Source organism: Thermobia domestica, chromosome 5, assembly GCF_964235325.1.
Source record: "Thermobia domestica chromosome 5, izTheDome1.hap1.1, whole genome shotgun sequence".
NCBI lineage: Eukaryota > Metazoa > Arthropoda > Insecta > Zygentoma > Lepismatidae > Thermobia > Thermobia domestica.
Window position 1 is genome coordinate 23,764,046 of NC_137458.1, and position 25,895 is coordinate 23,789,940.

General features: G+C 35.8%; 1 long non-coding RNA gene across 1 annotated transcript in view; it reads right to left on the reverse strand.

Annotated features, from left to right (window-relative positions):
* Positions 1-2,775: 2,775 nt before the first annotated feature.
* The window catches only part of LOC145684606 (uncharacterized), a 32,287-nt gene continuing 9,167 nt past the window's right edge, over positions 2,776-25,895 (reverse strand). Inside the window, exon 3 of the long non-coding RNA XR_014131337.1 lies at positions 2,776-3,268. This is a non-coding gene — a long non-coding RNA (uncharacterized LOC145684606). The remainder of the gene's footprint in view (positions 3,269-25,895) is intronic.

A 25,895-nucleotide genomic window follows, 5' to 3' on the forward strand; every position in this document is an offset into this window, starting at 1 on the left:
GCCCAAACTAAGCCGGTTTTGGAAACGCTATGTTGCGGCTCTTTATGACGCCCACTTTAGTGTTTCTGTCATTAGAAAACAGTGCAAGAAGAATGGTTGCAATATCAGTTTAAGTGGGATTAAAAATGTTATTAAAATGTACAAGAGCAACAAAGCTCCACCATTTGGATCACCAACAAAGTTGCCTAGTAAGCGGGAATGCACCAAGACCATCTCCACCATGCAGAGGAAACTACGCAAAATGGCAATGCAAGAAAATTCGCCAACACAAAGGTGTATGGCTAATTGTCTTGACGTGTCTTTGGGGACTGTGAGCCGGACGTTACACCATCAACTCAAGCTTGAAAAAGTCATGAAAGCTCGCGGCCATCTTCTCACGGATGCCCACCAAGAGGAACGAAAGTGTAACGCCTGGAAAGCTGTACGAACGGCATCTGGCAAAACAAAGGTGGATGTACGTCGTAACGCTCGATGAAGCATGGATTTACCTTTCCGCTTGCGGTAAACCGAGAGCCATCATGTACCGAGAGAAAGGCGCCAAGAACTTCAGAAGGTGGGTCCGTGTCTGTAAAGAATCCTTCCCAAAAGGGTTCATGGTCGTTACTGACTACTGTTACAGAAGCAAACTGAAGATTCGTAGGGTGGCGAAGAACTGCAAAATAAATTCGCAGTATTTTCAGGAGCTGATCATGCGGCCGATCTACGAGCATGAGATTCCAACAATGTAGGGAAATGACGCTAATCTGCTGCGCATTCACATGGACAAAGCCTCATCACATACCTCACGATCGTCCCTCACATTCTACAGGGAGATAGAGGAGGCAAGTGGTATACAGGTGATACCTTTCAATGAGGTACCTGTTAAATCTCCAGATGCAAATCCTATGGACTATTGTGGATTTGGATTGCTGAAGCGGGCTTTGGGAAAACGGCGTGTGACAACTGTGGAAAGACTTTGGAAAGCTGTGGAAAGGGAATGGGACAATATTCCCCTCCCAGTTCTTCAGAGAAACCTATTACAGTGGAAATTACGCTGTCGGGCGATTGTTAGGAACCAAGGGCAACACATCGAGCACTTACGGACTTGGCGCCATGGATTCTTCTAAATTTTTAGGTAAGTCTAAATTGGCCAAATGTAGACTGAACAACCTCTGTACTTGTGTAAAGTTTATCTGATGTTCTACGTAACGGTAGACATTGTTCACCTAAAAACTGTATTATTGCAACTAGTCGTTCTATTACGTTCTTCCAATGTGGTGTTTCGGCAGTTAACATTTTCTAGTGTTTTCGTCAATTGGAAGACCACTCTTCAGTCTTATCGAAAGCTCCATCCACCTTCTTTGCAACTCAAAGTGAATAGGATACCTATCATGACTAGCCAAAGCTTCAGAGATGTGGCGCCAATTGTTACAGCCATCAATTGTGAAAGATATTATACTTGTGGAAAATAATTTGCAACAAAAACAGAAAACAGTATTCTTACTTTCGGAATAAACTAACCACTTTCTGAACATAGTTTCACCATTATATAATGTGTACTTGTAACAGTTATCTGTGAATTGACGGCTTGAATTGTCTCTGGAATGAATAGAAAAATATAAAAGACACCTTAATAATCTTACTCTCCCTAGCTGAGAATTTTATCTATCCACTGCAAGGGAAACGTTGAACGAGATACATGTGACTAGTAGTTTAATAATTGAAAATGGGGGCGGATACTTGAATTTCCTGAGTATTTTCCTGAATGTGAATGAAGCAAGTTCAATTATATTCTCAGGTGAACACAATTTTATTTTTCCATGTGGGCCTATTACGAGGTATTATATTTTGATAGTATTCTTTCCTTTTTCAAATTTTGCCGCCTACTAGACTTGCCGCCCTGGGCGGTGGCACGGCTCGACCCCCCCTCGCGCCGGCCCTGCTACAAGTGTTTCATTCCTATGCTTATCTAGAAGAGAAGAACTCATAGTGACATGGTCCTGTCGATTCTTCACAGACTGTTCATGTAGAATCCATTTGCAGTACATTTTCTCAAATCCCAACTGTCTGATATGGCCAGAAACGGTTTGTTGACCAAGTAGAAGGTTCTGAGCAATTTTTAAAATAGTCAAAATCCATAGAAAAGAGCATTATGATCGTCAATTATGAAAGGTCGTCTAGAGGTAGTTCATCTTCAAGCGTTTGTTGTCTCTTATTTAATTTCTCGAACCAACTCCTGCTTGTACGGTCAAACATTCTTCCCTCTCCAAACAGCGTACACGGATTTAGTGGCACTCTTTGCATTCTTCTCGTATTGAACTTATTGTTGTATGATAAGAGATGCGCTCCAGAAAGGTTTAAAGTTCGATTCCTGTCGCCATCATTTATGAAAATTTTATATTATTTTTGTTTCCTCAAGATTTGTTTTTAAGAATTAAATCTTATGTTGTCTAAAGCTTCTTAGCAGCATTGTGTACAAACTTTATTGGATCATTAAACCTAGTGCAATAATATAAGTCCGTTCACTCAGATAATTACTCCATACTCCTCATCGACTGTCTTATTATTTTGGGGGTGCAACTTATAATTACTATGAGATCGGTGAAATAACAAATAATCTTATATTTATTTTGTTTTTATTTCAATTTATCAGAAATATCAATTGAACAAATGTGAAAATTCTTTTAAAACGCGAAAAGACGGAACTTGCCGCAGAGAGTTGTTCACTCATAAATATTAAAAATAAATAAATAAATAACTGTAATAGAAACCCTTGTTTGTATTTAAAAAAATATTTTATTTAAAAAGCAGACAAAATTTGAAGATAAGTGGCTACAATCATAAAGCAAATATATATTGAAATTTTATGTGGAATTTTTAAGTTAGCAATGTTTAGACTTCGCTCATATCGAAGTACATTTATATATATTAGAAGTCAAGGTATGTGCGGAGTGCCCAAAAAGTATTGAACCTTATTTTTTCCCGCGTAAACTAATGAAGCGCGGGAATCTTTCTCCAGTGTAAATGTAGAGGTATAATCATACTCATACTCATGCGTAGCCGTAAATTTTTTCCCGCCCACAGAAAGCGTCAGGAAACTTGAGGTCCTTCTTGCTTACTATCCAGAACCTTTATAGACTATGGAAAAGTCGATAGTTACACACAAAATCTTTGTGCCTTCTTCATCATAGCCAGTGATAATGGCCGACCAATTTCCTTGAAAGTTTCTGAGCCAGTCCTTGTATGCAACTACATCAATAACGTATGGCTTTCCACGATCCAAGACACCCTAGAAAAAACAAAGTAGTTATAAGTACTTTGTAGTAGAAACATACACAGTTTAAAAGTTCGAAACACATTAGGAACGTATAGTCTACTCGAGATAGTTGATAAGGCTGTGTTGAGCTGAAACTTTTCTACGTGCAACTTCGGATAGCTTCGGAAATAGTAAATCAATGTTGCCAGTTTCTAACCTGAAGCCCATCTTCCACAGTTAGGAAAAGTTATTATGCCCATGTGTTTTTCCTCTTTTAAGTGCCATAAGACAGGTTGAAATGTTATTAATTGTAGAAAAAAGTAACATTCATTGAAATGAGTAATGATACAGTATTTCGAAACTATGCATTTGTTGAGCACGTCCTGGTTTCGTCACCTACATTTTCATACGTAAAAGAACATTTCCAATGGAAGGGAAGACAGCAAACATAGTTCTTGTATCCACTGTAGAATAAAAAATCAAAGGAGAAAAAAACAACAGCCTTTGAAATGGATTTAAATATCATCGTCTTGGATATGCAATTAAATTTCTTCGAAAGAAGGTTGGCAGAGGTATGCATGTTAGCTCAGTGGTAAAGCGCGGAACTTGTAATTGTGAGTTCACGTTTGGAACAAACATTTTTTAGTATGTAATAATAATAATAATAATAATAATAATAATAATAATAATAATAATAATAATAATAATAATAATAATAATAATAATAATAATAATAATAATAATAATAATAATTTATTTGTACTTTACACCCAAAGGCAATTACAAAGTACAAAGTTTATACATCATTATCGAAGGATATGCAACCCAACTCCAAATATGGAATTAACATTGGTAACACGAAATAGTACTATAAATCTTTTTTCTCTTTACATATGTTGTACAAAAAATATTCTACAATTTATCATTTAGTAACTGAAAACACTTTCGCTTAAAGGTCTTAAATTCATACTGAAATAAATCCAATCCCATAGACTCAACATAATTTACACAGTGGTGAATTCCTGTTCACATTTATTCTGTTTTCAGGCATATAAAAGACCTCTCAGATTTTGCCGAGGACAATAAAATGGTAATCTACTTAATAAGAATGCGTTATCTTCCTTGTTATCGATTAATTTTTTTAAGATATAGTACTCGCTGTATAAATCTCCTATTTTCAAGTGAGAATAATTTGAATTTTTTAAAAAGTTCATCATAAGGAACATAACGAGTTTGAATACCATATATTTTATACGCAGTATATCTCAATAACTTATTTTGAACTTTCTCTATTTGCTGTTTCCTACACTGATAAAATGGATCCCAAACAATAGATGCATATTCTAATTTCAATCGAACAAATGCAGGGGGCCGCGGTGGCTCAGTGGTGCCGGTGGGTGTAGCCGAGCGGTCTGAGGCGTTAGGCTGATGATCGTTAGGTGAAGCCCATTGGGGGTTCGAGTCCCTCTGTAGTAGCAAGGGTGGAATTTTAACTGTCCTCGATGTTTCTGTGTTCGTGTCCCTGTCGTGTCTAGTAGTCCTGAAAAGTGGTTGTAGTAGGAAATAAGTCAGGAAGTTAAAAAAAAAGTGGTAGAGCGTTCACCTCTGGTGCTTGGGGTCCCGGGTTCGATCCCAGCCCCCGCCAAGTGAATCTTGTGGTGGACAAGCACCGTGTGCGTGGGTTTTCTCGGGGTTCTCCCGTTTCCTCCCACTTTCTTCATTCCACCATTTCATTCATTATTCATCATCACCGTCTCCTTTAGCCTAACCGGCATAATCGTGGGACGTAAAACTCAAAGATTTCATTTCGAACAAATGCATTATACAACGATAAAATAGTCCCTCGATTTTTAAAATAACGACTTGACTTCTTAATGAAACCCAACATTCTAAAAGCTTGGTTAGTTATTATATTTATATGATGTTCAAATTTCAAATTAATATCAAACCAAACACCTAAATCTCTTATTATTTCCTTTCTTTCTAACGTCTGATTTCCAATAGTATATTCAAATATTGTGCGTGATTTATTAAGAGTAAAAGTCATTACATAACATTTTGAAATATTCAACTGAAATTTATTTCTGCTACACCACTCATTAAGCCTATTAACATCTGTTTGTAATTTAATACAATCACTTTCCGTGCGGATTTCTTTGTATAATTTGGTATCATCTGCAAATATTAAGCATGAACTATATTGAAACATTTTGGGTAGATCATTTATCATAATAAGGAAGAGTAAAGGACCCGAATTTGATCCTTGAGGTACCCCAGAATGCACTGTGAATTCCTTAGATTTAATATTATTAAAAATAACATATTGAATTCTTTCATTCAAATATGATTGAAACAATTTGACCAGTTCTTGCGATATACCAAACGTTCTCAGTTTACTAAATACCCCATGATTAACCAAATCAAAAGCACGTTTAAAATCTGTATATACTACATCTACTTGAGACCTTTTATTAAAATAGTCATTAATTACTTGATTTATAGTCAGCAAATTTGAAATAGTTGATCTATTGCGTCTGAAGCCATATTGAGAATCCGATAAATTCGTAGATACATGATTAAACATATGTTTATAAATGATTGCTTCGAATATTTTAACAGGAGATGATATTAGATTTATTGGTCTGTGATCTTGTATTAATCTTACCGGATTAACCTTAGGAACCGGGCAAACCGCTGATATTTTAAATTTCGTAGGAAATTTACATTGAGTCAAAGACAAGTTAACAAATAAGTCAATGGTTTAATAAAATATTCTTTACAACCCCTAAAATTATAGGACGGTATACTATCATGGCCAAACGATCTTTTACTTTTCATTTTGTCTATTGTTTCTCCAACTTCAGCTTCGCGGATCTTGTCTAAAACCATTATATGCAGTGGCGTGCCGTGACTTTTCTCACAGGGGACTAGGTTCGAAGAGAATGTGTGCTGTAGAGTGGAGGTCCTGAGTAGTACTGTTGACACCAAATAACACAATTTATATGTTTCTGTAAACACTTCTTCTACCAAGCCTCTTTCTTTCAAGAAATAGATAATTTCAGTCACAGTTTTATTTGAAAAATCTAAGAGTCTGTAAACCTATATTAATTCACTCTGCAAATTGTTAAATGTAAAAAAAAAAAAAACCCTCCCGTAAATTGATTTAAACAAGCAATCAGGAAATTGAGATTTCAAACACTGAAAGTTCTTTAAATCTAACAGCTCAAGAAATTGTAACTCACTGAGATCTTGAAATCACAGTATCAATAATGTCAATGAAGAGACGCACGTATTTAATTACTGAATCTGTTGAGTCATCTACTTTAAGTCTTTTATTAGAAGGTTCCCGTTGTCATCCAATTCTACTTTTCTATAAGTCTTCAAAATCGTTTCTTGCATTTCTAAGTGAGATACCATCTTTTGTACTTTTTGGATGCAATATTTCACATCCAAGGTTTTACTTTAAAGAATGTTGAATAGTATATCCGTGCACGAAAAAAATGACTGAAAACTTTTAGTAGAAATGCAAAATCGAAATCCTTCAATGATAACACACATTTTTTCTTTTTTTCTTTTTTGTAGTCATGAAAGCTTCGGTGTCGCAATTATCTGAATCTTCTACAATGTTCTCAGAACACCGTAAGAGTTTTATTTGATTTTCATTTACTGCATTCACAATTCTGGAATTGTACTTCCATCTTATATTGGCAACCGTTGGAAATCGCTTAGTTACTTCTGATTCAGCAAGCGCGTTACTGCGTTTCGATGAATATGAAAAGAAATTTGGAATGACACTTATTCTAAAAAATATTTTACATTCCTTGATGTGATTAACAGACTGTGGAACAACGAGATTGAGTCTGTGAGCATAGCAGTGTATGGTGAGTGCACTCAAACACCATTTCACAAAAAATTGTAAACCGTTCAAATGTCCAGAAAATATGACAGCTCCGTCCATAGCCTAGTGCTACAAGCTTTTGCTTACAATTAAAATGAGAGAGAACTTCGAAAGCATGCTCACTTCGAGCAGTCGCAGTGCAATCACTAGTAACATCTGCAAAACAAATAAATCTTTCATGAATTGCTGTCTTTCACGTACCGATTGAATGTTGAGAGATCTTTGCAATGTCCGTAGTTTTGTCCAACATTATTGCTGTAAGAAGTGTATTGTTTATTTCTGACTTAATTTTATCCAGAATTACTCACCAACACATTTATTAATATAATTCTTAATTCTGTTTGATGTTCCTTTAAACACTCCATGCTGTGAAGATTACAAGTCAGCATGGGCGCCCGACGCCAGACGCCCAGACGCAACATAGCAACCATGGAGATGGGCCCCTCCCTAGAAAATTTTCTTCAGGCGCCCCTGCAAGTCCATTTAGTGTCGTACTTAGAAAGTAACTGAATTACTTCAATATAATTTCCCTAATTGACAGAATCTTCCTGTTTGTTATGACTTCTAAATGATAGCTCTTGTTTAGCCATAAAACAAGAGGAATAAATCAATCGGTTCATTAGTTCTCGGTTTGAATTAACTTCTGCATTGCTTGCTCAATTGAAAATCAATTTTGGTTTCCAGAAAGTTTTCAATTTAGTTATTGTGGACAGGTGTGAATAACATTTTTCTTGGCGCAACTTGGATTTGTGAAAATTGTTCATGTTACAAAAGCCATCATTCTTCCACACGTCCTTTTCTATGTGGAACAGAATACAAGGCCAGCAATACAGTTTGTTTCTTGTCTTACATGCAGTTAACTATTTCGAAGAAGCAAAATAATCCGTTTTGATATTATGTACATAATCTTTCATTTTTGTCTAAATGGAAATGCTTGGAGTTGTTCTACCACTGGTTATTATTTGTTGCATTTCTTGAAAATTAAGAAATCCAATGGTCCAGAACACAAGACTGAAACGGCCGATCCCCACCCGTACTGTCCCCTATACCAATTCAAGTAATATCACTGCTTGCGCCATCGCTTTGCTGCAAGGGACTCGATTTCTCAAACGAGTCCCCTTCCATACTTTATTGTTTGAGTCATTTGCAAAATATATTGATAATCTAAAAAGTTCACACTTCACTAGATTTCTTAAAGTGTCAAGATTAATACTGAAAATTTAATAGCGTTGAAACTATTAACTGTAAAAAGCAAACGAGCATTAAATTCGTTTACGACAGAACGCCCGTGCTTAGAGCTTAGACAACATAATATGAGGACTAGCTGGCTGGACCCTGTTCCCTTCCCCGAGAAAAGCCGATTAAAACCCGAGCGTTTCCGATCTCCACTTCGCTGTCGCACCCAGCACACGGGCGCTGACTATAGTTCTGTCAGAACAATTGAAGTGTTATTTTACGAAAATAGAGAAATACAAACAATGTTTTCGTTTTCTTTGGTATATATTTATAACAAAATACTTTAATTAAAATGCCAGGGGACTAGCCTAGTCCCCTAGTCCCCTTGACGGCACGCCGCTGATTATATGTACAGTTGAAGGAATTTCAATAGAACATATTTCATGTAGATCTATATTAGATGGTTCACAACTATAAACAGATTGAAAGTGTGTAGCAAAAGCTTCACATTTTAACTTAGTATCAATAATTTTTTCGTCGTTATACTCAAGTACAGATTGATTCATATTAACTTTCGAGCATCTTCTATTATTTATGTAATTCCAAAATTCCTTAGGGTCATTAGCAATATTCGCTTCTACCTGATAATTATAATTTTGAAAAGCTAATTGAATGCTACACTTAATTTGTTTCCTAATATCTACAAAGTGCATGTAACCAGAGTAACGCTTAGATTTTCTAAATTTACGTCTAATGCAATCTTTTTTCTTTATTTTTTTTTATTTCAACAGTGAACCAAGGAGGGTAGGAACGTTTACTCTTAACCTTTTTTGGTGCGCATTCATCAAGTACCTTGTACAATTCTGAATAAAAATAAGTAACACCTTCATCTACATCATTAATTACGTACAAGGAATCCCAATTTTTCCTCAATGCATGAATAATTATATAGAATAATTACAATAAAGTAAACCAGTTGTGCATGTATCCATACAATCATTTCAAGATATTGGTATTTATTATGTTTAAGAGATAACATCTGAGATGTGGTGTGTGTTGACAGGACGTCGGTATATTATATGTAAATGTTAATTACAAATTAAGTAAATTGTGTAAAGGCAATACCTAAGTGTGTGTGTCGTGTATTTGTCTGCAACTATTTGTCATATGGAAGTTACTTCTCACTATTCTGATCACAGCATGGGATGTACACACGGAAAAGAAAGTATTTGACAGTTGACAAATTTTCTTTTGCAAATAACTCGGGAACAAATGAATTAATTTGGATCTTTTTGTTGTTATCCTTTGAATAGTTATAACTTGACAACGTGCCAAAGTCGATACTCTAATACGTTGATTTATTGTTGAGTTATTAAGAAAAGAAATCTTGTCAACTGAAGAATACTTTCCTTTCGTGACTGTACGTTCTTGAAATATATTCAGAAGGGTAAAAAGAAAGTGTGAGTATGAACAGAGATAACCAAAATCAGATCCAGATAGCAAGTTCACTATCTCTACAATCATGCCCACAGCAAGTTCAAAATCTCTACGGGAATAATAAGCCACTTAAAGGGACTAAATTGTGTCGTAGAAAGAAGGCAGAATTTCTTTTCCATGGGTTTTCAGTTTAATATTCTAAAATTCTTTTTTATATGAAAGTGGTGAGACTTTAATCGCTCGCGCTCTCCCTCTTATATCCTCGATCAGTTCAGGTGATACATTTCTTTAAATACCTTTGTGTTCTGACCCTTTCACACTTAAATTCTTAGGAACAGTCAATGTTAACTCCATATTTCCCCCTATTAGAGTTTATATGGGAATTGTATGTAGTCATCTTGTATTATCGCCAATCTCTTCCCACCCTAATTAATTAATTAATTACAGTATTATCTCTTTAAGGAATCTACGAGCTTCTGAGGACGACTTCTACAGATTCTGGTAAACTTAGATCCGAACCACTATGTTAAAATTAAGACTTCTACGAGGTTTGAACGTGGGCTTCGGCTCACTGTAAAACCTGGGAGGAACTATTTAATTGTGTAACCTAGAGCCACTCTGTGGTTTTCCTATGCTATTTATTTATTTATATCAACATTAGAGCCACAAGAACAAACTTCTCAATAAATGGAATCACTGAAACAAGATAAAATAGTTTCTTTCTAACTGTTTTCATTGAGGTGACTGTGTGGTCATAGGTCCTAAATGAATAAACTGAACTTTATTCAGTTTTAGACTACCAACAATCAAGGTCACTAACTCAAATCTGAAATCAGTTCCTTTCTGTCTTTTAATTGAGTGTAGGATCAATTCTTAAAATGGAGAAATCTAACCGAATGGAAAAGACCTGCTAGTTTTAATGATGATGTTTAAAGTGGAATTATAAGTTAGGATAGTGAGGCAGTCATGACTCACGCTAAGCCAAAAACACAGAAAAGAGAAGATGTATTGTTCCACATTATCCATTTTCCAAAGAGTTTCGGGTTCGATACCCGGTAGGGACACAAATATTTTCACGTTAAACTTGTGGTCACAAACTTAGAAGCTCAAAACTCTCTCTGGACAGAAAACTGTCATCATTCCACATTTCGCGCAATAAATTTGTGTATTACGTATTGATTATTTCGTTGCCTAATGCAAATATGGAAGCGTCTGTATTGGATAAATGGCTTCTTTCCCCTACATGCTACAAATGCATTTATTTTAGTAATTATCAACAGGAGTACACGGCACAGAACTCGATGACTGATCAGAATCACGAGTCTAAAAAAAATAATTGTCAGCAGTTTGCTAACATGAGCACACGGTTGAAAATTCTCGTGATGTAATTAGCTTTTCGCACTATGGGAAAAGTGCTGAAGGTTGTTGGCACAAACTAGCAGAAAAGTCTTGATGATTGTACTTTTTCGAAGATACTGCTTTTGATTTCTTCTCTTGGGAAGTTTCGATGATCACTCAGGATTACTTGTGAGCCTGGAAACAAAGGTAAGGATATTAAGAGTGCCGCAAAAGAAAATAAGGTGAGAACCACTGCTCGGTTTTACACCAAATCTGGGATATTCAAAGTGGATCTAAACGGCATATTCCTGGAATATTTTGTTCTATGTGTGTAGTTAAGGTATTTATTTTTGTAAAACGTCAATCAAGAGACGGTTAGTGAGTAATAAAAATTCCGAAACGTTGGTTGCTAGGTTATAAGGTCAAGATAGTACAGTTTGACTTTTTAACGTAGACCTATACGAGTATACGAATTATTCAAGTTTCAATATTTCGGTAACTTTGTGGGTTTTCTAGTGCGTAGCTGTAAGTTTGTTAAACAATTTTCTCAGTGACACAGAACCATGCAATTTTAAGACTGCTGAACCATTTACATCTTACTCGTATCGTTGTATATAAATTAGCGTTGGAAATTCTTTATGCAACTTTGACTCATATCAGACAGATGATGAAGGGACGAATTGGTGAATGAAGAGGCTGAAGACAGGGAGATAGCAACTTGTTTGTGAAGGAAAATGATCACAAGGTTGGATTAACAGTAAATAGAAGCTTTAATTATAAATATAAAAAGAAAATTAAAAAAAAAATGATTCAAAAACAAATCTGGTATAACGAAAACTAGGAAGTTTTGAATTTGTTACAGGGACCTTAGCATTTAAAAAATAATTCACACTTTTTCTCTTTTTTGTCCTATGGCTTGGATAACTCTACAGAACAACAAATTTCTGAAATTGGTATGGCATATATATATACGAAGCAATGACATTGATGTCCATAGCATGTCCTAAAAATCTCAAGTTTAATTTATTATGTACAACAATTTTATAGTCCAAAGTGCCGATAGATAATTAATTAACCAATTTTGCATTGACCAATAGCTATTTGCATTATTCGTCATACTCAAAAGATAACGAGTTTTGATTAAGTGATATATTTTTTAAAAATTTTATTTTAGTGGTGACGTAGGATTTTGATTTTAAGTAGTGAGGATTAGAATGGGCAAATTCAATCAAAATAAGTGAAGTAAATAAACTAAGCGAAATAAGTCATGACTTTGAATGAACGGAAAGTTACTGAGAAATTCAGAAAGTTGGATAGCCTAGTAAAAAAAAAAAAAAAAAAAAAAGAATGAAATTGAACCAGCTTCCGGCTTCTAGTCTCTTTCAACTATCACTCAATCTTATTACACATTCAAGCTTGAATCTACATTTTTATTATTACAAATAAAATAATATACTTACAAGACATACATACGCTCAGATACGAACAAAATCATTATCTTATCATATATTTGCAAATTATATCAAATGCAGAAAATAGACGAATATATGTATATAAATACAGACATGCAAACACAGAGAATATCATTACTATTTAGACACAGTAAATAATGCAATGACGTCTGATTTAATTAATTTTGCTAGACACTATATAAATGTAGTTTTCCGTGCTTTTCCATGTTGTGGTAGTGGGGTATGATCTTCAGTTGTGATCGTCCTTGCGCATGAACCCTGATTTCTCTATTGGTCAGAAAAACCAGGATGATCAGTTAATTGTGGCTTTGCTTAGCATAATTCAAATATAATCTATCTATATGATGTATTCGAGCAGAATATCGTGTCTGATTTACCATGGCACATAGTTCTATATAAATAGCAATAACGAAATATTAAACAACATTCTCCTACCAAGTTTATTTGGATTCCTAACTTTACATTCTCAAATACACGGACATCGGAGTTCGGCGTCTTTTGACTCGTACAAATATATTGATTTGGCCTACGGAGCAGAAGGCGACATCGGAGCAGTAGCGCCACCGCCACCCAAAGGACCCTATAAATTGGATGGACGAAGACAACTCGACACCAGTTTTCTGATGACCCTCCTCTAGTCTGCTACGGGACTTTTGGAGTAACCTAATCCCAGGCCTCTAGTCTGCTACGGGATTACGCCTATCCTATCTCCTGGCTTAGCCTGCTACGGGGCTCTGTTTGGGAATCCTAATCCCAGCCGCGTAACCGGCTACGGGGCTCTGTTGGCAACTTAACCCGTCTCTGCTTGCTACGGAGTATTGGTTCCTTAATTCCACTCCGCTTAGCCTACTACGGGGCTCTGTTGGAGATCCTGTCTGCGACCTTACGATCAAAGACCACCTATAACTAACCCTTGATTCTAGACAGATTAATTTGTACAGTATTTTGTGAAAATACTTTTATAGTTGAAGCTTTTATAATAAAACTGGTAGTGGGAGTCGATTCCGGACGCTCTTTTTATTAAATGGTCTACTCACAAAACCTATATAAGACAAAGTTTTACATAATAGATGCTTTGACCGGCTCAGTATTGATCTGAATACTCCCCTACCGGACAGTATTTTTATTAACTTAAAAGTGAACTATTTTTTAAGGTATGTGATTTTCTTAAGTGTACAATTAGTGAATCGGACTTGACTTTATTTTAGTGCATGCCTCAAACTAGAACAGGGAAGAACACTTTCCCGGTGGACGGTACAAATATGGAGCAGAGTTCGCGCCCTTCTTTTAATATACCACACTTCACTAAGTATTAGGGTGGGCCGAAAAATTTTTTTAAGATGTTCAGGGTTGAGTAGTTATCAAAAGTTGTGCATTGGTACGAAATGAAGCCATGTCAAATATGTTGATTTTAAAACAATATTTAACCGGGCCCCCGGGCCCCTAAAGTTCCTAATTTTTTGTTCAAATAAAATTATTTTAGGTAATAAGAACATTTTACCAGACAATACTATTAATACATAAAACATGAAGAACATGGTTTTAATCTACGCAAATAGCTATTAAGAGCTTAACTAACTTTTATAACTACCATATTAACACACGAAAAACCTTCGTGTTGAGCCCACCTCAGAACTCTCAAACTTTAACCCTTATCCGGGCAAGCTATTTTGTAATGTACACGGCAACTGGGGCCTTACCAACTTTATTAGCCTTACCAACTCGATATGTTCATTACGTTAACTTCGACTAAAGATAGATATTGAGAAATTAAAAAAACAAAATAAGCTACTGGGCCTGGGAGGCCCCGGTTGCCCGGATAAGGGTTAAGAGAATATCACTTTTTCGCATCTGGATGCAAAATACATAACACTGGCTTTCCGAAGGCGGCGCTTACATTGCTGAATTCAAATAAACTAGAAACAATATGGCTGCGAGCCTCTCTTCCTGTATTGTCTTGGCTTCGAATTAAGCATATGATTTTGAATTACAACTCAAAATGCAAAACGATCCCATTAAGAAATGAGATATACCCCATTAAGAGCCAAATTAAAGAAATTTAAGAACGGTGCTCGGAAGTTATGTGATATTTTCTCTTGCAAATGCTGCGGTAGATTAACCTGTAAGTGTGGTAAATCAAATCATATACCGCGTTTGGAGTGGGAGCTCATATTAGATCAGAGAAATCAGAGACAAATGACGAGTTGCAATGTAGATGAAGCAGAAACCCATAGGCTCAAAAGAAAGCATGACACACAGATCGATTATGATGTTGCGGTACCAATTACAAAAGGGTTACAATCGTTAGCCTCAATCCCGTACTTGGAACATACACTAAGCGCTTCCACCCCGGATTCAGACGATGGAGAGTTCGCATGGACCTATCGTTTAGAGGATAAAATCTAAATAAACAATAGTGAGCCCTAAACAAATGAGCACCGCAAAAATTTAAAGAACACTTTCCCGGTGGACGGTACAAATATGGAGCAGAGTTCGCGCCCTTCTTTTAATATACCACACTTCACTAAGTATTAGGGTGGGCCGAAATTTTTTTTAAAAGATATTCAGGGTTGAGTAGTTATCGAATAGGTCGGCTGCTAAAATTGTATCCGCTGTTTTAGAAGATATGAATTTACTGAACAAAACTAACCAAGACAAGGTAGTAGATAAAAACAAAATCCGTGGGAAACTAGCAAAAAAGAAAAAGAAAAAGAAACCGTCTACAGTGTAAAGCTACTAATTTTAAATGTCTCTATTTCGATGGCCGAAAATACCAAACTATAGTTCTACTTGACAATTGCAGTAGGCAAAGCACTGAAGAATATGAGGATTATATCGATTTGATCGATTGGTCAGAAGTAATAGTAACGAAATCTCCAATTTCGGCTAACGTATCAATAGAAAAACCAACCGAAATGATTGTGGAAAGGAGGAGGTTTCAGTTTGTCACGTTCCCCTTCCACACACAGGCTTTGGAGAGGTGTCTAAAGGTAGTGACAGAGCCTTCTTCAGAAGTATGCGGTAGTTGCACGAGACGGTTATAATCGCGCAAAACTGGAAGCACGAAAGTATTTACCAAGCTTCGGATATAAATCTCAATATTTTGTTCCAAGATTCCGCTAAGGAGCTTTAAGTAAGAGGAGGGTGGGTGGGAGGATTTCGCTGTGTAGCCATCTCCACGTGGTGAGTTCTGCGCTGGTTTGGTGTTTGTTGGTCAATTTTTCAACCTTACCTTATGTATTTGTGTCCGTACTATTATATCTACTAAACACCAATCAGGCGAAGAGCTGCACATCAGATCAGAACATTTAAAATCCTGGGGTCAAGTTAAAGTATTAGGAATATTAACCAATTTTCTATACATACTTAAAATAATGGTATATATATTTAAAAAAAATAATAACACTTTTCGGACCCGCAGGGCCTGGTGAAATATTTTTATCTGCCTCTCTTTTGGGGAAGAAACATAGCATTATACAACTTTTGCACGGTACTCAAACTTAATTTTCTGAAAACAAATATTTCAATAATATTTTCATTACTCACAACCATATTTTTTCAGCATTAACGTTCTTTTGGGCTCCCGGGGCGCGGGTAAATATCTTTTTATCCGGCTCTGTTTTGGTAAGGAAACATGACATTATAAATTTTGCACGGTACTCAAACTTAACTTTCTAAAAAAAAATATATTTCAATAATATTTTCACTATTCACAACTATTTTTTTTTAAATTAACGTTCTTGGGGCCCCCGGGGCCCGGTTAAATATCTTTTTATTCGGCTCTATTTTAGTGAAGAAACATAATATTATACAACTTTTGCATGGTACTCAAACTTTCTAAAAAAATTCAGTATTTTCACTACTTGCAATTATTTTTTTTTTCAAAATTAACGTTTTTTGGGGCCCCCGGGGCCCGGTTAAATATCTTTTAATCCAGCTCTGTTTTGCTGAGGAATCATAATATAACATTATACAACTTTTGCACGGTACTGAAACTTTACTTTCTAAAAAATATACTTTAATAATATTTTCATTGCTGGCTACTTTTTTTAAAATTAGTGTTCTTTCGGGCCCCCGGGGCCCGGTTAAATATCTTTTTATCCGGCTCTATTTTGGTGAAAAAACATAACGTAATATTATACAACTTTTGCATGGTACTCAAACTCAACTTTCTAAAAAATATATTTTAATAATGTTTTCATTGCTGGCTACATTTTTTTTTCAAAATTAACGTTCTTTGGGGCCCCCGGTTCCCGGTTAAATATCTTTTAATCCGGCTCTGTTTTGGTGAGGAAACATAATATAATATTATACAAGTTTTGCACGGTACTCAATCTTAATTTTCTAAAAAAAATTTTTTCGGCCGTTTTCGGCCCACCCTACTAAGTATTCGGGACACGTTACAGATGACCCCGATAGATTTTTTATGCTTTTCGACCATCTTGCATTGTTGCATTCTTGGAATGAGCAGAGAAAGAAAGAACTATTACCTATGTACTTACAAGATGTAGTACTTGATTTAGTCCTACAGTTAAAGGCCCAGAACCAATTAGATGCGCTTAATTATGAACAATTAAAAGATAAATTAGTTGAATTGAAAAGAACAAAATTACCGGCAAGTCGGGCGGAATTTGAAATTTTTCAGGTCCAACAAGGTGAAAACGAGCCAATGGATGCGTATTTTCTCAGAAAATTGAGGGTCATTAGACAAGTTCTGCCTCAGGCCACCGAGGAGCAGAAAATATATTATTTATCCTTAGGTTTAAAGAAAACTTTTTTTTGCAAAAGATAGCGTTAGAAACATTTACAACTGTTCACGCCTTAGAAACACATTTACATAATTTGGAGAAAGCAAATGACCTAATGAAGAAACGTGATTACATGGAATTACAACAGGCAATTTATTCACTGTCGATCAGAATTCACCAGTCAGCAATTTACACTCATCAGCAATCGCTGGCGCTTCCTTCCCTGTGCATCAACAACAACTGATTATCCATTATGTAATCCAACATCTAATTGGAATCAATACCAGCAACCAGCCCCAATTTTTCCTACACCTCCAGCACTATAGCTACAGGGTGCATCACAAAATCAGATACCTCCAAATCCTTTCCCCCAAGTTGCTAATCCGAATCCCCTCCCTAACCTCCCGCGCCTAGCACATCTAGTAATTCTAGGAAATAATTAATCAGATTTCACTAAATTAGCAAATCAAATGGCTGAACTATCTCTGTTTGTAGCTCAAAATGCTATAAAGAACTCACAACTTAGGAGAGGTGGCCGTAATAATTATAGGTCGAAAAATACAAATAGTGGTAATCAAAATCGACAGAGAAATGGAAATAAGAAAAGTTCTAAAAATAATAATAACAATAATAATAGTAATTCTAGGCCGGGAAACAGTTACAGTATGCGGCACATGCTATAAAAAAGGTCGTTCTTCCAGTACATGCTATAAGAACAATCAGCAGGGAAACGCCTAGGACAAACCCTCTCAAGAACATGTTCTGAGGGCCGAAAATCAGGAAAGAAGTGAACATCAAAAATTCGTAAATACATCACTTTATGCAGTGGCTCCGTTATCAGATACAAGGGAGAACATTAAAATGTTAAATCAGGAACATAAATTATTAATTAATGTAACGATTAATAAAGAAAAATATCCTGTAATAATTGACACTGGCAGTTCATTGAGTCTATGGCCTAAAAATTGGCTTCCTCCAAACACAAAATTGATTTCTTTTAGCACTAATCTACGAGGAATTGAGAATTCTGTCGTAAATTTACGCTATATAGCTTTGATTAAGTTCAGGATTGGCTCAAAACCATTTTCTCATTATTTCAGAATTTTAGAGCATGGAGATTTTTTTTGCCTTTATTCGGTGAAGATATTCATAACGAGGAACTACATAGTTTATACGGTTTACCCAACATTGTTAGGGTCGTCAAGTCTAGGAGGCTTAGGTGGGCAGGTCATGTAGCTAGAATGGAAGAAAATAGAAACGCTTTCAAAGTCTTGACTGGTAGACCCATAGGAAAACGACCATTAGGAAGACCTAGGCGCAGATGGGAGGACAATATTAAGAAGGATCTCGCAGAGATAGGAATACAAAGTAGAAACTGGATGCAATTAGCTAAGGATAGAAGTCAGTGGAGAGCTTTTGTGAACGCGGCACTGAACCTCCGGGTTCCATAGGCCATAGAGTTAGTTAGTTCGGTGAAGATATTCTAAATCGATTACAGACCAAAATTGACTTAGAGAATAACATGTTGTCAGTATACAAGAAACCACGGCCTCTGCAGTATTCAATTGAAGTTACTACTCAGGAAAAATTTTCTGCCAGCGCCATGCATACAATAAAACAGTACAAGTCGGCTGATGTTTTTACAACTAGAAAGATTACTATGCCAGCCAGGTCACATTTCTTTTTACCAATTAATGTCAAAAATCGGCAAAAGGATAATGAATATTTTTTCATCTCTCCATTAGAAAATTTGCTGGACAAATACGGACTACAAACGTTGCCTACTAGAGTACCTAGGAATAATTTCACTTTATTAATATCAAATCCTACTAGTAGGCCAGTAACGTTAGTAAAGAACACACCAATTGCAAATGCTGAAGAGAATGTTCAAGAAATAGATTTACAGGGTGATTACCAGAAAGGTTAAGAAAGTGACGAAACATTTTATAGAACTGAACAAGAAATTCAAAGTAGGCTAGAAGAGACCAAGTCACTCTTTGATGTTAAGTTATTCGACATCAATCCAAATTTAACGAGTCAACAGAAAAAAGCTGTACATGATCTACTTTTTAGATACAGGGATATCTTTTCTTATACACCAACTGACATAGTCTACTTTCGTGGTTATGTGCATAAGATAAGCAGGGGTGCCCACAAGGGGGGGCTATGACGCAAACTGCGTCATTGAAATATTTGGGGGGGGTTAAAAATCTATATAAATATGTTTGAGAGGGTGTAAAATTTAATCGAAAAGATTTTTTTTTCATGGAAGAACACCTACAGATAGGCAATTGAGGGGGGGTGCGTCATCGACATGAGGGGGGGTGGGCACCACTGAGATAAGGATAGAAAAGGAGCCTTTTTTCATCAGAGATCACCTCCCATTCCATTGGCAGTTAGACCGCAGATTGATTTACAAATTAAACAACTTTTAGACTCTAATATTATTAAAGAGACTAGTGACAGTTCCTATTCCTCGCCACTTCTCATAGTGAAGAAACCAAATAGTTCAGAGTTCCGCCTAGTTTTGAATTTACAGGCTTCCAATAAATTTACACAATATTTGAGCATCCCGTTTCAGTCCACAGAAGACATTTTACATGTACTTAGAGGCAAATCTTGTATTTCGATATTGACATAAAGTCTAGTTATTTTCAACTATTATTGCATCCCAAAAGTAAAAAATACATGACTTTTGAGCTTAATCATACTAGAAAGGTGTATAAGTTTCAACGCTGCGTAATGGGACACACTTCGTCCGCCGCTGTCCTAAGTATAGCTGTACGCAGGGTTTTAGAGGGTCTACCACCGCGCGTAACATCCTTTGCGGATGATTTCGTTGTAGGGAGCAAAATTGGAAATAACAACTGTCGGACTTGGAATTGCTCTTTAAAAGGTTAAGAAAACACGATTTTAGAGCAAACCCGAACAAGACCCATCTATTATACTCGGAATTAGAAGTTTTAGGATTCACAGGAGAAATCACCTAAAATGGAAAGGAGATCAAAATATCACCTAAAATTGCCAACAAAATACGAAAATTTAAGAAACCAACCTCTAAACGGAACTTGAAGAGTTTCCTGGGACTATGCTCTTATTTAAGAACACATATTAAAGATTTTACGGAAAAAGTGGAACCCTTTCAAATTCTTTTGGACAAAAATTCAAAATTTAAATGGGCAATACAGCATGATGGAGCTCTTTAAAAAACTTAAGACGGATATGATACAAGCTCCATCTTTGTTTCATTTTGATCCATCATTGGAAATCCGAGCATATTCAGATGCATCGTCCACCTTCGCAGGCGGCATATTGGCTTGCTATGATAATAAAACTAATCAGGAACGTGTTGTTTCCTATTGTTGTTGACGTTTTACCAAAAGAGAGACAAAGGCCTCAACATGGCAACAAAGGCCTCAAAAGTTTGGCTTCACTCAGTACCCAACCGGCCAAAGTCGGGAAATTTAGTCGTTATAAAAATTCTTGGCGGATTACAATTTTGAAATTCAACACATTAAAAGTCAGCAGTATCCCTCAGACATTTTTAGCCGCTTTGAAGACAAGCAAGATATACAAAAGGACGAGAATCACGGTGTGCTGCGGTGCTGAAGTACATGTATCTGATTTCGATAATGTTAATAATTTTCAGGAATCTCTGATGATACAAATGAGTTGGTATAGAATTACCATAGTGATTATGATAGCTCAGTCTATTATTCGTAATTGCCGTACCAATAGATAGCACACAAAAATATCTTTCTATATCTACATATGAATCGCTGATTTGAGAATCGTCATACGTCAGCTATATGTCAGTCTTATGTCGAAAATTAGTTTATATGCATCTTTGATTCTTGAAGGGGAGCTACACCGTTAGGTTGTGACATGTCAGAAGTCATGTTAATGATTCGCGCAATATCGAGCTGAAACAAGTGTCCCTGGCTTAAGAAGCGTCACAAATCGTCAACTTACGTCATTAGTGATATTATTGACTTAAGACATTTCTCAAATCAGCGATTCATATATGACTTTACAGCTGTCTGTTATGTCGTGGATAAAGAAGATTGAATATAAGATTGTCCTTGCGATCAGTATTACTGCAGATAGTCACTATGGCTGTGAGTGCCTCTAGCCTTCCAATCGTTAAGATTTGTATTAGCTAAAAATTTAACTGAAGTTGGCACTGTAATTTGAATAGAAGTGTGAGTGGAACTAAGTTTAGGTGTATGTTTCGCGGAATTCTTGCGGTGGTAGACTGTACAAGTGTGTGTGTTTCCTTCGACTACCTTGAAATTGCAAGTTACAATTTTTCCAGAATGCATGAACACGCCTCTAAACTATTTTCGGAATTCTTCCTCTTCCTCCGATCTGCTAAACGGTTTGTTGCGTCCTGGATTTTTCTTGTTCTCACCGTCCCTATTACGGTAATGTACCGTCTGTTTCCGAAGTACGTGCTTTTTTTTTTGGATTTCACAATTTTTTACTAAAAATTTCTTGATACAATGTCGTGGAGTTTGTTAGTCCATTACGTGAATTTTAGTGTCCTAGCATGGACTTACTAAAATCTTCTCAGGCGCTTATTTGGAGCATTGCTGACGGAGACATGTCTTTTGCACATCTGTTGGAATTATAATTCACACATTTATTCAATTTCTTGTTTTAATAACATAATGTTAAAAGCTTCGTAAGCCTTATCTTTAAACTGTCCTTCGTGTGTGAGCATCTGAGAAAGAGCACGAAGCATGAGCGGGCAGGTAAGAAATTTCTGTTCCTCAAGATAACAAAAGGTAGAGTTTCCGTTTATGAAAGGAAGAGTACAAGAATGAAAAGGGCTTTTAATGCTTGAAGAAAAAATAAAGAGTACTGTATTTAATGTTCCCTTGTCTTTTTTTAATCTATTCATACATTATAACAAGTTTTTAAAATAATATTCACAAAGTTTTCAATAAGTCCATATGAAATTAAGTAAAATCAAAATTAAATAAAAATTGATGTAAGACAACTGTTACACAATAAACACCATTGCATATATATATATATATATATATATATATATATATATATATATATATATATATATATATATATATATATATATATTAAAATGCTACGTATATGTGATTGTCTCCAAAGAAAAGTATATATGTTTTTCTCCAATGTTTCGACAATGAGATCTCGAAAACCACAAACACTAAAAACGTGAAGTTTTCACTAGTCGATTCCAAATTTTTTTGTAGATTGTCCAGTTCTAATTGAATATTTAAACAACATGGTCATTATTTCCTTATTACATTTTTAGGAGTACACCGGAAGTATTGAAATATTAAAAAGTAAACCAACATATCCTGTGAGTTATACGTATTCCAACACAACACAATCGTATATAGGGATTGTATATCTACCAGGCGTTTGTTTCATGGCCAAATGATAAAGAAAAACGAAAAATAATCATTTTTCCAGTCTAAGATGAATCTTTATTGTTTGGAGTGTATTACCCAGGGAGTTAAGTTGATTATGAGTTTAACGTCCCGTTCAGCAGCGAGACTGTATGAGACGTGGACCTACGGATTAACGTGGAATCCGAACCACATGAGCTCCCGCCGGGAATGGAACCTAGGTCTTCCACGCCAAAGGCGCGTACGCTAACCGCTTAGCCACGGATGAGCTCGTATTACCCAGTGAACACCACATATCACTGACATTGTGTATGTAATGTATTTACTTATTACATACTGCATGCAAAAAGGAAGAAAACACTGGTCATACATGAATTAGAAGCTCCAACTGGAAGTTGCGAGATATTGAACAGACAATCGAAAAAATCTCCTCTTTATGGTTCCCCCTACGACTTTTATCAAGACGTCTTTTACTTGTGTCTGTAAAGTGCAATTTCCCATCTTCTTCCTCTTCGTATCAAAACCTGAGACTTAATCTCAAGAGACGATTACATAATATAAATAAAATATGTTTGCTAATTGTCTAGGGTAATTAGCTAAACAAAATTAACTTAATCATAATACCCAAGGTTCAGGGAATTTTATATAAATTAGGCTTTAAAATTAGACCAAATTTTATTCAGGAAACCAAAGAAAGAAAAAAGAAAGACTATTCTCTAGTTGAATTAAAAGTTCCTTAATTAGTAAAATTGAGTCCTCTAATTGTTGAGTTACTTAAAAAATGTGGTTCATCTCTTAGAACTAAAGGTCACCGCCTACTTAATGCCTTAAATTCTGCTTGCTTCAGTCCGGAAGTATTCAATCCAAGAATAACTAAGAGTTTCTCTAAAAGAGGTTCTGAATATGCGTTCTCGTACAAGCCATCATAAACCTCTAAAGACAGCCCCAACATTTTGAGCACTGTCTGGCCTAAAATCTCTAATGCAGGTAATGATCTTTATTGGACAAACCTTCAGGAAAATAAACTAGCTATTAATCATTAATCAGGAAAAAAGGGAAATTTCTTTCATCTAGGAATATATCCCCTTCATTCTAGGCTCGGTAATAGGAAACAATCTCAAATCCCACAGCCTGTCTCCCCCTTACGTGAGTAATCAGCTGTGTAAAAATTTCTAATCCAGCTAATCAAACACAACTAATTGTTAAAAAAATAACTTATTCGGCTCCAGTTGCCATAGCAACGGTCTTCTCTAAAATTCAATCAAAACTCATGTAACAACCAGCGCCCCAAAATGGACGTTGTCTCCAAAAGATCTAATAATTCCTACTAAATTTCATGTTCCACAAATTTCTTAGCCAGGGATCGAACACCTATCCTTAATTTAAACTCCAAGGACATACAACCTGAATTTAAATATTCCGATTCGTATTCCTCTAATACAAGTCTAAAATTGTGGTCCTAAGCCACAACCATCTTCTGGGCTGCACCCTTGCTACTGACTTTAAAAAAATGTTGCGAAGGAAACGAGACCTCAGAAGCACGGAAATTCCTCCTGAAAGAAAATTCCATCTCAACTGCTTGAAAGAATCTACCATCTCTCTGCTATTTCCCTTCTCTCTTATATATGATTTTACAACCCCCCCCCCACTCCGCAACAACGGAAGAGCTGTCGTTCTGCTTAGCAGTGTTTCAAACTAAACTAGCTAGCTACGAAAAACAAAACTTTAGCCTAATTGGAATCATTTTTTTTAAAGCTGTAAAAGATAATTTTCAAATTAAGCACACACACACACACACACACACACACACACATATATATATATATATATATATATATATATATATATATATATATATATATATATATATACACCAACAATACACAAAATGATCAAAAAGGAAATATATATGTATATCTATATAAATGATTAATAAGTAATTACCATGTTTTTACCAGCGCTGGTACTAACTACTAATTATATATTTATTAATTAAATAAAAGAAATAATATCAATATTAAATTACTTTTTAATATATGTAAATATATACAAAAATAGCAATGACCCTGCAAGTGCTCATTGCAAAAGGGCCATGTACAGATGTGGGAAATGACAAGGGGATTCATGCTCATATGTGAACGCTGCGCTGTGTAGAAAGCCCAGGTTCAGCTAGTACCATTGTAATATAAGGCCGTTGTATATTAGGTATAGCTTGGCTAACTGCATCCTTCTCCCCAGAGCACCGCATTTTCTCGGTCTACGGCCTCACACCTCTTAAACGCACAACTCTACTGACTTTCAAGTTTCTTTTCCAGTTTCAACTATGGGGCCGCGGTGGCTCAGTGGTAGAGCGTTCACCTCTGGTGCTTGGGATCCTGGGTTCGATCCCAGCCTCCGCCAAGTGAACTTTGTGGTGGATAAACACCGTGTGCGTAGGTTTTCCCGGGGTTCTCCCGTTTCCTCCCACTTTCTTCATTCCACCATTTCATTCATTACTCATCATCACCGTCTCCTTTAGCCTAACCGGCATAACCGTGGGACGTAAAACTGAAAGATTTCATTTCATTTTTCCAATTTCAACTACGTAAAAGATAAGATTTTGTATCCCAATAAAACATCCATTTAAATAAGAAGAATTTCTTCATCCCCCTTTGACCCTCTATATCCAAAAATATTCAGTTTCAGCAATTTTCCTGTGGGTTAATCCTGGAAGGCTACAATCATACCAAATTTCAACATTCTAATCCTGCCGGAAGTGCCTAAACATTTTGGGGTTTACATGTGCCATATAAATAACACAGGGAAGATTTTTCAATTGAGGGGGGTTAGCGCAACAGTGGTCTAACCCACATTTTTAAAAATGGAGAAAAATCAAGTTAAACTTAAACACGTCGTTTTTTGTACAATATATGTATGTACAATGTATGACACATTCAACCACTTGTGCTTCCTTTTATTATATTGTAGAAAAAAAAAACACGTGTTTAAGTTTACCTTCACTTTCCTTCATTTTTAAAGATGTGGATTAGACTACTGTTGCCCTAAACCCCTCAATTACTCATAAAACCACTCTATTTTTGGTAATTTTTACTTTCAGTGATTTAGATAGATAACGCTACCGAAGACGTGCAAATATACTGAATTTCAAGTTTTGATTCCAAGTCCCTAAATTGTGAGATTATAGGTCCGAAAACA